The sequence below is a fragment of the Lepidochelys kempii genome, chromosome 3, assembly GCF_965140285.1.
Source record: "Lepidochelys kempii isolate rLepKem1 chromosome 3, rLepKem1.hap1, whole genome shotgun sequence".
NCBI lineage: Eukaryota > Metazoa > Chordata > Testudines > Cheloniidae > Lepidochelys > Lepidochelys kempii.
Window position 1 is genome coordinate 87144927 of NC_136382.1, and position 11691 is coordinate 87156617.

Sequence of the window (11691 nt, forward strand, 5' to 3'; positions counted from 1 at the left end):
TTTAAGCTAGAGTTCCCTCAAAATCAAGTGATACAGGTTCCTGGCCTCTCAGTTCTGAAACTCACTTCCTCTCCTGTTCTGAGGTCGCCCAAACAAGTTATTTTTGTGAGGCGCATTTTGGGGGGCTGGGGACACATAGCAGGAATGTTGACTAACGCATGGAATTCAGCGGGTAAAGCTGGTGAGGAAAAAATTCAGACTCATTTTCCAATGGAAAATGGAGTTCCATTTAAATTGAAACTCTTCACAAGATTAGTTTCAATTTTGCAGAAGTTTCATTTTGGAACAAAAAAATCAAAACATTCTGACAACGGCGAAACATCTTATTTCAGCATTTTCAGAATAAAACATTTTAATTTTTGTTTTGAAGCTTAACGCAATTTGAAACAAAGTCAAATTACACAGTATAAAATAAGAGTCCAAGTTGAAACAAAAGGTCGCAACTACCCTGAAACAAAAAAAGCTTAGCAATTTTCCTTTGTGGAGAATTTTGAGAGTGTTGTTCTGATTTGAAATGAAGCTAAATTTCAAAATCCTTCGCAAATCGAACGGTCATCCTTCAGCCAGCGCTAGATAGAAGATGGAATACTTTTCCTTTGCTGCAAGGCCTAATTAGTTACTGATGGTCAAAGTTATTAGTTTTGTGTTTAGGGCCCCACTCCTGAAGAGACACGTATTCCTGAAGAGATAAGTATTCACACTAACTTCAATGAGGCTGCTTGCATGAGTAAAATTAAGCACATACACAAGTGTATAAGAATCTGGTTTTCCATTTGATGTGGTAAGTGTCAATGGCACCTAAGCCCATATCTTCAAGAGGTATTTATATGCCTAACTCCACTTGAAACCAACAGGAGTTAGAAGCCTACAGAGCTCTGAAGATCTGGACTGTACATTCTAGGATAGATGCCTTTTTGGACAGTTGCTTACAAATGTGAAGTAAAATAACAGCCTTTGTCATAAGTGATGAGAACTTGAAATGCTAACTGAAGTCAGCAGGCACTACAAGTGCTCAGCATCTCTGAAAAACTAAATAAATTGCTGACCTGCAACATACAGATCCAAAACCTGCAAGCCCTTATTCACCGAACTAATCCTTAATTGCTAGACCAATGAGACTACTGAGGCAAGGGCTGGCAGGGTCAAGTCCTGTTTTTCTAGCAGTGACTCAATCAGTACAGTGAATTCTTGGAGGGCAGAGTGGGGGGCATTATTAGTTCTCTTACTCTTGAAGAAAGATCATAGTAAGAGTACACAATGTCAAACGCAGAACTGTGATAAGCTCATATGTACAATGCTTTGAATACATAATAATTTATGCAGAACTAATGCTTCCTAACAACTGAAAATATGACACTCGTGAGGTATACACAACATTAAATCATCATGGAGGGACCATGTAGTTTTAACTTGTCTAACTGAATTTTTATTAGACAATAAAAATCATATCATGCCTGCGTGTTCATTCTAATCGAGCCCATAGAGCCACTGGCCCCAAAGGTCCTTTTCATACTATACTCCACTTGTGCACATTTGGAAAACGTTTCTTAGATGCTTCATGCAATGTAATTGTTTAACAATTACAACTATATTAAGACAATTGATTTTACAACATTCTTTGTATTTTACTCTGAACTTTTATATTAACTGGTTTTATTTTTTAAAAATCTAATATCAGTGTTAACAGTGAAGTTAAACTACAATAAAGGTTATTTTTTTCCATAATATCTTCACTGACAGCTCTGCCTAATATTTTTTCATCTCTACATGCAGGTGTCCTTTATTGCCTAATAAGGGCTGTATTCAACCACTCTGAAAACTATTTCCTGTTAAGTTATATTAAAGTTTATAATTAAGTAATATCCCCATGCTATTACACATTTTATCAAAAGATAATATAGCATGACTTCAGTTGTGTGTCCAGAGCTGAGGGTACATAATAATGTCAAAGTTAATTGCCTCGCAGAAGACACCCCGATGAAGGAAATCATTACTATTGCACAAACATGGTATTGAAATGAGTTCACATATTGATACTTTCTAAGTTATTTTATCGTTAGTGCTTAATACTAATAGACTCACAGAAAAAATCCACCAGAACAATCTGAATATTCCAGTGAGCTTCTCACATGAGTTTACAGAACAACAGGAATGAAAAAAACTTAGTCCATATTATAACTGAAAAGGCAGCTATTAAGCCACATTACTTTTAATGAAAAAAACTGGTCACTAACTTAACAAAATGTATTAAAAGTGATTCTGTTTTTTTTCCAAGAGGAACCTGGGCAAGACACTTTGTTTTAAAAATTATTCTGATGTAAATATCATACATAATGGACATCCATTAGGTTTAACTAATTTTTTTTCTTAGAATGTGCATTAAGCATTAAAGGTTTGAGTGAATTCGCTATTATTCCAAGATCTTCTGCACTGCTGGCTTGGATGATTTCAACTGGCGGGGGGAAAGGTGGGGGGAATAAGGACACCACTTTTGGTTAACTTTAAAAAAATCACTATTGTTACAAAAACAACTAAAATGGTTATAACAAATATTAAAAAGACATTTTCCTCCTATATATTGCCCCCACTTAGTTTGCTTTGTTCATTTAACAGAACTTTATATACAGTTTTCTCTGTGTAGGTTTTCATCTCCTGTGACAGACTTATTTTTAAAAAATTGGAAAATGTGATTGTAAAACCACAAAACTCAGCATGTGAGTGTAGTGTTGGAAACTACTTTCAGTTCATTATTGAAATGGTCTTTATTTCAAGTTGACAGTGTCCCTTTAATTTACTGTTCTTTATCTACGGGAGCTAGACAAAACCCTAACAAACCCACTTCCTCTACAAACATATAAGCAAAAGATCTTCACCTGCAATTGCTCAGAGCATTGGCAAGGGAGTACCAGTTAACAGATATTTAGAAAACTGGAAAGTATGACAGCCGTTTGGGTGGTTAGAGGAAGGATGTGGGAGGTAAGGAGGCTGCATACAGGCAGGAAAGTAACAAGGTCTCTAAAAGCATTTTCAGTACTCTGTGTTTTTTTACAAACCAGCTCTGTTATTAATCATTCTAAGAAACAGAATATATCAACATGACTGATGAAAAACTGCACTGTGTTCCCTTGCACTTGACAAAAATCTTCTCCTTAAGCATCAGCCCCATCTCTCTCTCCCTCCCCCATCACTACTGAATGGATGAGGCTATTATGTTCTCATTTTAGAATTAAAGAAATCCACATGGAGCAGCAGCAAGGCAAGTTATTGAGGCAGTAGAAACCAGATTTAACATTATTAAAGAAACTCTGACTACATATATACTGTAGCTTTGCAGATGCAGCAAAATGTTGGCACCCGTGGTGTGGCATTTGGTATCTTTCACTAATCTAAATGTGGCTGGAAAGGAATTGAGAGCAGATCAGCAGCTTCATCTGGAGAGAGAGAAGCCTCAGGGCAGGGAACAGAGAAAAGAAACAAGAAGCAAACCTCCTTTCAAATCCTACCACCCTTGGGCATTTTGTGCCTTGCTTCACTGAAAGGGCCCTTTGTCACACACACAAATCCTATAAAATTTAAGAGGGATTTATGAGGGTCATTTTATTTATTATTCCTCCCTCCCCCTTTTCTCTCCCCTAAATTGCAGCAAAGTAAACCCCTGTGATGAATCTTAGTTACCTCTTGCGAGCTCAGTAACTAATAAAGCCTCAGCCTGCAGTTCAAGAGTTAAAATGGGGGTGGGGATAGCAATGGGACAAAACCAAAAACATGCAAATGGTCCAAAGCAGGAGAAAGGCAGCATGGGTCAGAGCCCAGCTACACACGAGCATCAATTATTAAATGATTACATCATAGTTCGTATTTAGCTCCGCTAGAGAGCTTCAGAGCCACAAAAAAATTAAACAGAAACGTGAATTGATCAAGCCGCACAGCACCACGGGCTCCCCCCCCCCCCCTCCAGCAAGCCTGTTATTTTCTGCCAGAACTCGCTTACCATCGCCCATCATCCTCACCCTCAGCAGGGTCACAACAATCCACCCCCCGGGCCACATGATCACCAGCAACCATAAAGCTTCGGTTTTTCTTGGGGGTAAACTACTACTGGAGGGGGAGCCAAAAACAAACGTTTAAGGAAAAATACATAAAACTGATGGAAGGCGTCTGCATCCGCAGCCTCTCCCCCTCCCCTCCTGGCACCGCTCCCCTTGGCGGGGCTCCAGCCGCACGCCCAGGCCAGGGGGCTCGGGGTGGAGGGCACCTGCAGCAGCGTTGCCCCGACCTCTCCCGAGAAAGCCTCCCACACACCCACCGACACCCACACAAAGGAAACGACACAGCAGCAGCGGCGGCGGCGGCGCAGCAGCATCCCCTCCTCCCCCCAGAAACACCTCTCCCCCCCGGGCCGCAGCCGGGCCCCCGGGGGTTTCGCTCCCTTACCTGAGGCTCAGCGCGGGGCTGGCGCGGCGAAGCCAGGCTCACAGCATCCCCCTCGCGGCAGGGGGCCCTCCCCAGGTGACTCCTCCCCGCCCGCCAACGCCGGCCCTTCCAGGGACCACGGGGGCGCAGCAAGGAGCGGGGCGAGCTCCGGCGGCGCCGCGCCCAGGCAGCGAAGACCCCGGGAGCCGAGGCAGCGGCGCGCGGGCGGCAGCCGGGGGAGGGAGGGAGACGGGCGGGCAGGGGCGTCGCTCCGACTCGCCGCGTCCTCCCCGCCTCAGCGACAGCGGCGGAGCCCGGCTCCGGCTCCGGCTCCGGCTCTCTCCCCCGCCGCCTGACAGATGGCGCAACCGCAGCCGCGCCCCCGGCCAACTCGCGCTGCTTCGCCGGAGCCGGGTCCCCCCACCGCGGGGGCGGCCCGAGACTGGCAGCCCCAGCCGGCCTATGGCGAGGCGCAGCGGCTGGGGAGGGGGGCTGCCGCAGTTATTGGCAGGCGGCGGCAGAGGAGGAGCTGGAGGAGTGCGGTGTATTCGGTTGGGCGCCCCCGGCTTGCAGCGGGGTGGGTGTCTAGGTGGGGCTGGTGCCTTGGCAGAGCGGTAGCATCAGGCACAGCACCCTTCGTTTGCCGGTCGCTCTCCCCTCTGCCCTGCTGTGCTCTGTAATCCCAGCAATGGTCCCTTCCGGCTGCACACTGACGCCAAGGCTAGGGGCACCTGGGCGTTCTCCAGTCTGACTAGTGATGGTTGGGGGCAGGTAGCAAAGTTCAGAGAAGGTTGGAGCAGTGGGGCTGGAAGTAGCGGTGCTGCCGCACCCCCTGGCTTGAAGTAGTAATAATAAACACCCAACGTATGGTTTCCCTCATCAGCACCCCCACTACAAAAATTGTGCCAACAGCCCTGGGTTGGAGGGTTTAAACCATCCTCTTCTCCCCAGGAAAAATGCAGAAGCTCCGAACTGGGGGCTTGGATAGGCCCATGGTGGCTTTAATGACCCTCTTCAAATCAAAGCTGGATTCTGGACCATCACATATGGTAGGCTTTTGGTTAGGGCCCATCCAGACTTCTAATATTTTGCAATGTGAGGTCACAGTGTTGCCGGCTCTTGATATTTTATTGCTCACTTGAAATATTTGGTGTTTTTCTCAAAGCACGAGCCCCTGGTGTCCAGTGATTATATGAGACTGTGAGTTCCCATTTATTTTTTAAAACTAGCCTCTTGCACCATGGTGGCAGAGGAAAATATGAAATAAATGTATCCTAAAGCTCCGAAACAAGAATGAAAAGAAAAATAACACTCTATTCAAACAAACAAACAAACAATTTAGGACATTTGTAGGCTTGGGGTTGGCAATATATAAGAAAATACTATCAGTAAAATGTACCAGTACTGTGGTTATAACCATTTTCATTTATTTTAATTATAATTAATGGTAAATATTTAGCACTTATATAATGCCTTTCCTCCAAGGATCACAAAGCACTTTCCAGAGATGGATATTACTAGGTTATGAATTCTTCCAGACTGAGTTTGTGTCTATTTTTATGTCTATACAGCACATAGCACAGGTTCCCCTTCCCCACCCTGCTCTTGACTGGGGCTTCCAGGAAGTACAGTAGTGTAAATAAACACACAAGAATTTTGTTTTGGTTGAATAAGGACACACTTCACCAAACATGGAAACAACAAATGAAGGGAAAAGTCTCCTGTGTTCATTGCCACTTCCACATTGCCTACTACACTGTCACCAACACTCCAACATTCCGTAAGGCTTTCACTTCCACCTCCAACACCTATTGAAAAGCAATATGTATCCCAACTTCAAACTTGCATTATAAAGCAAAACCTTAACAGTAACCTCAGATGCTCGTTTGTTTCAACAGATGAGTACATCTGACTGTCACGCATTCATTATATTTGAGAGGTTATTCTCCCTTAACATTGCTGAGGTCACCATTAAGATTCTCTGGGTGAGGGATGAAATACAGAAGGGGGGAGGAAAGAAAATAAGAGACAAGATCTGCAGGAATAATTTATTTAAAACTTGTATTATATTTAATAAGACTGCACCCTCTAAATTTTTCCTCTCGGGTTTCTGATATTTAACTCAGTGAAGCATTTGATCTTGTTGATTTATGATGTCAAAAGAATTTCTTGATGGAATTATAGTCTTAATATGTTCAACTGGGAGCTTATTTCCTATCAGGCTGCCCACAGCAGTGTGATTACAACAAGAACACTTCAGCTTCCTGGATTTCTGTAGAGATTGTTTTTGTCTGTTCATTTTAATTCAGGACCTTGGTGTGCATATATAGTGACTTTGTATGTGAAGCTCCTTTTGAAACCAATGGGAGTTCATGGCACAACGTGGGGACAATGTTGGGCCACAGCTGGGAAAAAAAATTTGAACAAAACTGTTTTTTGCCAAAAAATGTAGATTCGGATGAACCAAAACATTTAACAAATTCATGTGGACTCAAACTGATTTTTTTTCAGAACTGCCAGTGAACGGAAAAATCAGTTATTTGCACAACTTTATGTGGGGCCTACAATGTTGTTGCTGAAGTTATAATTTGAATACAGAAGCATGAACAAACAAACAAAACTTCTCAGGATTTTAAGTGACCGTTCAAATTCCTTCCCAGTCTCAGTTAAACCAGTACTTAATATGACTTTTCTATCTTTAGGCCTGGTCTATACTTTAAAGTTTTAAGAGCATAGCTATGAGCATAGTAATGCATATGAAAAAAAAACCCATACCCCAGTCTATATAGGTAGGCTGGCAAATACCCTAGTGTAGATGCAGTTATACTGGCAAAAAAAGTCCTTTTGCCAGTAGAGCTTCTGTTGCTCGGGGAACTGGTGAAAACTATACTCGTAAAAAACCTCTTTGTCTGTATAAACTCCATTTCTGCTAAGAAAGTTTGGTAGTAGAGTTATTCCAGCAAACCCATTTTTGTGTAGACACAGCCTTTACTTTTACCGAGTTTATAAACATTAACAAGGAAGTTGAACTAATATAGAAGAGAAACAAATACAATGAAAAACAGGTAAACAATAGATGCAATCTTAATCTTAAACTCTAAGGGCTACATTATGGCTCTAAATTAGTGTTAGTGTGGGGGAAGTGTGGAGATGCAGTCTCAGAAATATTGGGTGAAATCCTGGTTCTGTTGAACTCAACAGCAAAATTCCCATTGACTTCCAGGAGGCCAAGATTTCATCCATTGTACCCGAGGCAGGCACAGTGCTTCAAGGGCGTGTGCGGGGGGGAAGGAGGGGGGTCAAGTACGGGTTGGGGGGCACAGAACTCATCTGGCCCCAGGCCGGGGCGGAAGATGACAGCTCCTCCGGTCCTGGGACTGTGGGGGAGATCCAGGTCCTCTGGCTGCCAGGGAGAGTAAGATCCACTGGCCACGGGGGGGGGGGGGGGGGGGGGGGGGAAGGGGAGGAAAGCCTGCTCCACCGGTCATGGGGCTGCAGCAGGGAGAACCAGCTCCTCCTGCTGCCAGGAGAGAGTGAGCTCCTCTAACTGTGGGGGTGGAGGGGGGGAGAGCCAGCTGTTCTAGCTGTGGGGGTGGGGGGAAGGGGAGAGCCAGCTCTTCCGGTCACAGAGGACACAGAAAATTCCCCTCCAAAAGTAGCCAAATTTTTATTCCTATGCATGCCCCTGCTTTGAACAGTTGCAGTGCTTCTTTCCAGTAGCAGTCTAGCTTTGTTGTGCTAAAGCAATGTGGAAGAAGAGTAGAACTATGGCCCTGCTAGCTTTGGGGATTCCAGTGAAGCTTGATCTCAGGCAATGCAATGACAGGGTTTATGCCTGGCCCCTACAAAGTTGTTCAAGCTGAAGTCTTCTTGTGTCCTGTCTCCTAAACCTCCACCCTTGCGCACTCAGGCAGGGCCATGCACAATCTTAACTCTCCAAAAGTTAATAGATCTTGGATGCTACAGCAATTAATCAATAGGCCAAATGCCCTCTTCCCCGCATGGAGTGGAGTGGAGCAAAACACATACCATTTTTTATTTTAATTTATATTTTAAAAAAAGAAGAATGCCTATCCCAGGCTTTATGTGCTTATGCTTTGAATTAAAAATATGACTGCATAAAGAAAATAAAACAAAACCAGTTTCTCTTCATCCCAAACCAGAAACCAACCAACCAGTCAATGAAAGCAGACCCGAACAATACCACATCAGCCACAAGCCTGGGTAAATAGATTTGCTTGGCTATGTGCCCCTGAAAGTTAAATGATTTGGGCAAGTACAACCAAAAGGCATGAGGGGGAGGGTAGTTCCAAAATTGAAGGCCAGCCAACTGCCTCATTCTTGCATCCTGAGGAGTTACTGTGGTAATTCTTTATGGCAACTCCAGACTATCCTAAAGTCTATAGAAACAAGCACTATCCCAGTGAGTTGCCTCCCTGCTGAAGTGCCACTGCTGGAGAGGGAAGATTTGGTGGAGAGTTGCTTCTTGAAATGGTCTAGCTGTCAGAAGCAGGTATCTGGCCTAATATACACACTCAATTGCTGTTAGCCCCTGGCCTCCACCACTATTGTGAGATGACATCAAGACATCTACCTTTAGGAGTCATTGGGGAGATCTGAGAGGAGTCCTCCACCTTTTATTTATTTCAAAAAGGACAGCGACATAATTTGCACAGCAGCTCTCATTTCTCCCTACAGGGTCACTTGAACCAAAACCAACAACATATTCAGGTTGCTTCCAGTCCCAAGAGACCAATCACTTATCCTAGATCAATTGGTACCCTAGATCTTACACCAAAAACAATGCCTGTAATCAATCCTGTAATAAATGAGAGTTATTTTCAGGCTAAAGCAAGCAAACGTGTACGCGCAAATGAGTTGTCACCCATGATTCCCAAAAATGACAGAGATATGGTAATCTGTCAATTCAAAATGTCTTTTAGGATGGACTCTGGAGTAACCTCTGGTGGTTGCTGTGAGAGTTCAAACAGCAAAGAGATAAAAAGTTTTCTTGTGACCCTGTTTCATTTTTACATTTGGCCTTCCAGTCCATGAGATGAGCTTCCTTGCATGTAGCATTTCCAAGGTGTGTATGTTTGGCTTCCAGGTGTGAGTTTGTCAGTTCTTAGCTAACACCTATGGCTGTGGCTACATCTGGTACCCGGTTTACCAGCATTACATCCTGTGTCCTTTATCTTTCTTGTACCTATTTCTGCCTTTACACTGTGAGACAAGGGCTTCTATCCATTCTGGTTTTAGTTTTGTATATTTTATCAGCTGTGGACTCATGTATGGCAGTATATATAAAATAATTTCAGTGCAGGGGAAGAATCTGAACTTGTCTGTAATATTGTAACAGGATGGCAGTATTTGCCTGAAACATCTCACCATGTTAGCAGGAGTTTCTTTTCTTTTTCATAATGGCAAAGCGGACTTGACTGATTAGTCTAGCCACCACCAGCTATAATTCCTAAATACTCAGGCCTGGTCTACACTACAGAGTTATGTCGACACAGGGGAGCTCACGTCAACTTAACTGTAAGCATCTACACTAAAATGTTGCTCCCACTGATGTAATTCGCTCATTATGCCATCTTAATACTTCAGCTCTGCAAGTTAGGGAGACACAGTATCAGTGTAGACACTATGCTACTTATGTTGACTTTAGTAGCCTCTAGGAGATGTCCCACAATGCCCCACCATGACCGCTTTGGTCACCGTTTTGAACTCTGCTGCCCGGGGGTCAGGTACACTGGAACATGTCCTTCCTCTTTGAAAGGCCCAGGAATTTTTGAACTTCCATTTCCTGTTTGGTTGGCATGGAGAGCTCACATAGCAACTGTCCAGATGACCATGCTGGCTCTATGCTGCAGATGCACTCCTGCCTGGAGTACGCAGGAAATAGTAGATGTCCTGGGTCTGAGGGGAGAAGAGGCTGTGCAGGCACAGCTCCAATCTAGCCATAGAAACATCAACATCTATGATCACTTGGGGCATGGTGGAAAAGGGCTACAAGAGGGATTCGCAGCAGAGCCAAGTGAAAATCAAGGAGCTGCAGCAGGTGTACCAGAAGGCCAGGGAGGCAAACAGTTGCCCTGATGTTGAGCTGCAGACAAGCCACTTTTACAAGGAGCTCCATGCCATTGTTGGTAGCGACCCCACCTCCAACCTCAATGGCCCCATGGATACTTCGGTGGAGTTGGAGTCCCAGGCCACCACTGTGAATCCTGAGGAAAAGGTGTTGGGTTGAAGAAGAGAGAATGGGGTGACTGGAAGATACAGTGGTGCTGTGGCCGGGACCATTTTTTGACTCCTGAGCAGTCGAGCTAGTTCTTACAGTCCAGCATGTGCCAGCCTGATGCAAGGGAAGGAACCACTGGTAAGTATGCAGTCTGCTGTGGTATTGCAGGGACACATCTGTTCCTTTACTCTTTTTTAATCATGGTAAGAGGTAGTGAAATAACTCTTCACGAACAAGGTCAGCTCCCAGACTACTGCACTGGGCAGCACAGCATGGGGAGGAGGTGACCAGCCCTCTGTGGAGAAGGAAGTGATTCGGGACTATTTAGAAAAGCTGGATGAGCACAAGTCCATGGGGCCGAATGCGCTGCATCCGAGAGTGCTAAAGGAGTTGGCGGATGTGATTGCAGAGCCATTGGCCATTATCTTTGAAAACTCATGGCGATCGGGGGAGGTCCTGGATGACTGGAGAAAGGCTAACATAGTGCCCATCTTTAAAAAAGGGAAGAAGGAGGATCCTGGGAACTACAGGCCAGTCAGCCTCACCTCAGTCCCTGGAAAAATCGTGGAGCAGGTCCTCAAGGAATCAATTCTGAAGCACTTAGAGGAGAGGAAAGTGATCAGAAACAGTCAGCATGGATTCACCAAGGGCAAGTCATGCCTGACTAATCTAATTGCCTTCTATGACGAGATAACTGGCTCTGTGGATGAGGGGAAAGCAGTGGACTTGTTGTTCCTTGACTTTAGCAAAGCTTTTGACATGGTCTCCCACAGTATTCTTGCCAGCAAGTTAAAGAAGTATGAGCTGGATGAATGGACTATAAGGTGGATAGAAAGCTGGCTAGATTGTCAGGCTCAATGGGTAGTGATCAATGGCTCCATGTCTAGTTGGCAGCCGGTATCAAGTGGAGTGCCCCAAAGTACGGTCCTTGGGCCGGTTTTGTTCAATATCTTCATTAATGATCTGGAGGATGGTGTGGATTGCACCCTCAGCAACTTTGCAGATGACACTAAACTGGGAGGAGAGGTAGAGACGCT

The 11691-nt window shown here is 44.6% G+C and overlaps 1 protein-coding gene across 8 annotated transcripts in view; it reads right to left on the reverse strand.

The window, feature by feature from the left end:
• The window catches only part of FYN (FYN proto-oncogene, Src family tyrosine kinase), a 184743-nt gene extending 179883 nt beyond the window's left edge, over positions 1-4860 (reverse strand). For 3 of the 8 annotated variants that reach the window (XM_073337073.1, XM_073337071.1, XM_073337072.1), the window contains exon 1: positions 4435-4858. The gene's annotated coding sequence lies outside the window, so the exon portion shown is untranslated. Of the gene's footprint in view, positions 1-4434 lie in introns of all 8 variants that reach the window. The other 5 variants (XM_073337078.2, XM_073337076.1, XR_012158024.1 and 2 more) reach the window with 4 other exon arrangements.
• Positions 4861-11691: the final 6831 nt, after the last annotated feature.